Source organism: Danio rerio, chromosome 7, assembly GCF_052040795.2.
Source record: "Danio rerio strain M-AB ecotype USA chromosome 7, GRCz13ab, whole genome shotgun sequence".
NCBI lineage: Eukaryota > Metazoa > Chordata > Actinopteri > Cypriniformes > Danionidae > Danio > Danio rerio.
Genome location: NC_141027.1, coordinates 78,550,001 through 78,555,000, shown reverse-complemented (window position 1 = coordinate 78,555,000; position 5,000 = coordinate 78,550,001). Strand labels below are relative to the sequence as shown.

Here is a 5,000-nt window from a genome sequence, read left to right as displayed (position 1 = left end):
ATTTATTTATTCATTATTTATTTTACTTAATTTATAAAAATGTATTTATTTATTTATTTATTAATTTATAAAAACATGATTTTTTATATTTATATATTTATTTTTTATTTTATTTTATTTGTAAAGATTAATCATTTTTTTAAAACATAATTTTTATTTATTTATTCATTTATTTATTTTACTTTATTTATAAAAAATTTATTTATTTAGGAAAAATATTTTTTCTTATCTGGAAAAAAGCTATTTTTATACAATTTTAAGATCAACATTTTTATAAATAATTAATTTATTCATTCATTTTCCTTCGACTTAGTCCCTTACTTATCAAGAGTCACCACAGTGGAATGAACCTCCAACTGTTCTGGCATATGTTTTGCACAGCGAATGCTCTTCCAGCCACAATCCAATACTGGGAAGCACATTCATTCATACATACACTTTTACACTACGGCCACTTTAGTTTATTCAGTTCCCCTATAGCGCATGTGTTTGGGCAGTGGGGTAAACCGGAGCACCCGGAAAAAACCCACGCCAACACGGGGAGAACATGCAAACTCCACACAGAAACGGCAACTGACACAGCTGGGTCAACGAATGAAAAAATGGAAGAAAGGACCGAATAAAGGAAGGAAGGACCAAATGAATGAAGAAAGGATTCAAGAAAGGACTGAACAAACTAAAGAAGGGAAGGAAGGAACAAACGAACAAACAAATGAATGAACAAAGGATCTCATGAGGGTAAGGACAAAATTTTAAACGAAAGAATGAATGAGCGAACAAATGAAGGGAGGAACAAAGGAAGGACCAAAGGAATGAACAAACGAATAAAGGAAGGACAGAACAAAGGACCTAATGAAGAAAGTAAACAAAAATATAAATGAACAAACAAACTAATGAATGAAGGATTCAAGGAAGAACTGAACAAACTAAGAAAGGAATGAACGAATGAACAAAGGACCTAAGAAGGGAGGAACAAAAATATGAATGAGCGAACAAATGAAGGGGGGAACGAAGGAAGGACCAAAGGAAAGAAGGAAGGAATGAACAAATGAAGGAAGGACAGAACAAACAAACTATGGAAGAAATGTTGGAAGGAACAAACGAATATAGGAAGACCACTAAATGCACTACAGAATGTTACGTTTACACATCCCTGCAAAAACTGCATGTAAATGCAAAATGACTTTTAAAAGCATAATACTCGCTACTCACTACTCTCGAGTACTTTTAAAAGGGTTACTTTGTACTCATACTTACAGTAATATTCACAACAGATACTTTTACTCTACTTGCACTACATTTTTGGGCTAGTAATGTTACTTTTACTTAAGTATGATTTGTCAGTACTCTTTCCACCACTGCACGCTGCTGCAACACTGCTGTGTTTAAACCCCTTATAAGAGTGATTTTTGCACAATAGCTCCCCTTTAACTTACCTTTCCATCAGCCTTTATGACTGCAAGTGTTGAAACTATATTAAAACTGGAGGTGAACTTTAAGCTATTTTTTTGTCTCATTTTCTCACATCAGTCTGATATAAGGCTTTATTTTCGGCGTTTTTGCACCTCATTGTGTGTTTCTCACCCTCTCCCACATATGAAGGAAAGCTGTGCGACACGTTTCTCATCGAGATACCTGATATCAGATGGCCATTTATTCGCACTCGCCTTTCTCTTCTCTCCACCGTCTGACAGCATTCACAGGTCAGATGAATAATATAGAGCCAGGGCAAACATCGGGGCACAATGTTTCATGTTTTAATCAAAGCAACATTTGTTGTATTTGTGTTTTATCACCCTTAGTGTTCATTTTAGCTGGAAACTGCACTGAATTGTGTGTATATATATATATATATATATATATATATATATATATATATATATATATATATATATATATATTTATATATAAGCTCAAAATGATTCGCTCTTGTGTGTTTTTTATATTTTTCAAACATTTCCCAAATGAGCATTTATTTTACCCCAGTATATTCAATGGAGCTTTTGCGTTAGCCAGCCGATTTTGACGGGCGCGTGCGAGTAAACAGCTTTTTGTCTCGTTTTACGCTCGAGCAACCAAATAAATGCTAAAGTTTATTTAGCTGAATGTATTTTAATGACATTACAACATCGATGCTGTATAAGGAACCGTATAAAATGGAAAAAAGTTCACAATAACAGGTCTCCGGAAGTGTATCAGCACGGGAACAGCACTAGCTCGGCATATACCCTTTTGTAATTTGTAGCTAACTGTAATTCCCACTCCTGTCCAGCTGATGGCGACTGTCCTTGTTTTGTCTCCTCTTTGTCACCGCTGCGTAGTTGGTTGCAAAAATGTCACAGCAGCTGAGTGTGAGAAGTTTCTTTATGTGGCCAAATGGTTGTGATATTAATAATAAAGGTGGAAAAAGAGGAAGTGATGCGGTAGACGATGAAGAACAAACAGACAAAAATCCTCAGTCGCCGACTGCTGTTACGGGCCAACCAAGTGGCAGCAAGGAGGTCAGGTGCTTTGGAGTGTGTTGTGAGCACTATCAAACGCAGGTGCAGAAGGAGCACGTGCTGCAGTATTGAAACGAGTGCTTGCAGGATCGGAAAATCCCACATTCAGAGGAACTTCTGATCTCTTCCCTAGGAGAAATGTTTGCTAACTACAAAACGCTGGCTGAAGTGGCGCTAGTAATTCTGGTCTCCTGTGTGGCAGCAGAACGCGGCTTCAGCCTCCAGAGCAAAATTAAAACTATCACGAGAAGTCGACTTTCAGAGGCAAAGAGACACAGAGTTTAATGACAACTGCCTCTGCATCAGTCTCTCTTGATGCGTTTGATTACGCACAGGCAAGCACGCAGTTCAGGTCGACGCAGGAGAAAGATAAAGTTAAAGTTAAGGTTAAGGCAGATAGAAGTTTTGTAAATGAATAAATAAATGAATAATTTAGCCTATATGCTCGTCATGCAAGTTCATTATTAAAATATGAATGTAAAAAGTGATTAGGGGCGAGGCAGTGGCGCAGTAGGTAGTGCTGTCGACTCGCAGCAAGAAGGTCGCTGGGTCGCTGGTTCGAACCTCGGCTCAGTTGGCGTTTCTGTGTGGAGTTTGCATGTTCTCCCTGTCTTCGTGTGGGTTTCCTCTGGGTGATCCGGTTTCCCCCACAGTCCAAAGACATGTGGTACAGGTGATTTGGGTAGGCTAAATTGTCCGTAGTGTATGAGAGTGTGTGTGGATGTTTCCCAGAAATGGGTTGCGGCTGGAAGGGCATCCGCTGCGTAAAAAAACTTGCTGGATAAGTTGGCGGTTCATTCCGCTGTGGCGACCCCGGATTAATAAAGGGACTAAGCCGACAAGAAAATGAATAAATCAATGAATTAAAAGCGATTCGAAAATATGCAAACTAAATGACGGGCAATAACAGGTTATGACAACACAATCTCACGGCAATTCGTAACTTTTTGATTTAGTAGCGTATAATTCGTATCAATACGTACGATTTAATTCGTACAATTTGGTACGATTTGCTCATCCCCCAAAGACGGTTGGGTTTAGGGATGGGGTTTGGTGCCACGCCTTCTTTTTAAAATCGTACAATTTCGTACGACTGAACTCGTACGAATTAACCACTAAACTGGCAAAACGTTACGTTTTCTCGTGAGATCAGGCTGGTTATGATGGAATCTTTACAACCCTCTCTGTCAAAATGACATTGAGAAAGTCTAACGAGACCTCTGCTTTCAATTGTGTTTTATGATAATTCAAAGGGTTTTCTTTAAAATGATACCAATTTTTGGCATTTACACCTCTGCATGTGGATTTGGCAAGCTTTTAAATTTGGGTAGGCAAAATCCAGACGGAACCATCGACAAACCATCGTTATTCAATGACTTGCCTGATTACCCTAACCTGCCTAGTTAACCTAATTAAGCCTTTAAATGTCGCTTTAAATTGAATACTAGTGTCTTTACTGCAGGCCCGGATTGGCTAATCGGGAGGACCGGGAGAATTCCCGGTGGGCCGGTCCGTTTTTTGGCCGCGAGGGCCGGTGTCCCTAGTTCCAGAATCTGTTGCTCTCAACAGTCACACTTTTTAAAAATAATTTATTTATTTACTTGACCAGAGTCTTCTTATTCATTATTTTACCGCAGCTCTGCTCTTTTTATCTATTTTCTCGTAGCCTCGTGAGCAGGATGCAGCCTGCAGGTTAATGATCATATAACTAGATAAGTCACTGTTTACCATACAGCTGTTGTGGCACAGTGGTTAGTACGATTAGATAATGACGCGGCTGACCTGGGTTCGGTCCTTGTCTGAGTAACAATTTTTTTTTTTTTCATTTTTATTGTTAAGACATAATACTGTAAGGGTTGTTTAACATTTGAAGTTCTAAAAGAGCTGTTTTCTCAAAAAAGACGTGATAGTGTAATTAGAAACTGAATTGGAAATAACCTTATTTTAATATAGTCAGTGGTGAACTGAGGTGGGCCGGTATGAGGCTTGAAACTCCAGGGCTGAAAACGAGTCCCACTCCGGCCCTGCTTTACTGTCATCATGGCAAAGATAAAATAAATCAGTTATTGGAGATGAGTTATTAAAACTATTATGTTTGAAAATGTGTTGAAATAATCTTCTTTCTGTTAAATATAAATTGGGGACAAATATACAGGGGGGTCAATAATTCTGACTTCAGTAGGTTTTTCCCAACAGTGAGTCCATGTTGCATTGACTAAAACACTAAGGTTACTAAGGTTGACTAAGGTTGGACTGAAAAAAAAATCCCAGAAAAACAAAACACAAAGTTCCCATTTTCCTAGCATGATCCGCTATTTAGCCTGCTCCACTTGCTCCGCCATCTGATTTACACACTTTCCTATTTTTCTTGGAGTCAAACACATCTCATATGCGCGTCTTTCTCACAGAACCTCCAGTCGTTCCCCCTGGGAGAGAGAAGTGGGGTATTTTTAGCCGTTGCACTTCTGCGCTGCTTGTCATCTCCTCGTCCCTCCTTTT

The 5,000-nt window shown here is 38.6% G+C and overlaps 1 protein-coding gene and 1 long non-coding RNA gene across 3 annotated transcripts in view; one reads left to right on the top strand and one right to left on the bottom strand.

Annotated features, from left to right (window-relative positions):
* LOC101886560 (sodium/potassium/calcium exchanger 3) overlaps window positions 1-5,000 on the top strand; it is a 59,759-nt gene that overhangs the window by 20,117 nt on the left and 34,642 nt on the right. The window lies entirely within an intron of this gene.
* The window catches only part of LOC147836235 (uncharacterized), a 6,992-nt gene continuing 3,956 nt past the window's right edge, over window positions 1,965-5,000 (bottom strand). The window contains exons 2-3 of the long non-coding RNA XR_015496630.1: window positions 4,519-5,000; window positions 1,965-3,957 (exon numbers count right to left, since the gene is read on the bottom strand). The exon at window positions 4,519-5,000 is cut by the window's right edge and continues 135 nt beyond it. This is a non-coding gene — a long non-coding RNA (uncharacterized LOC147836235). The remainder of the gene's footprint in view (window positions 3,958-4,518) is intronic.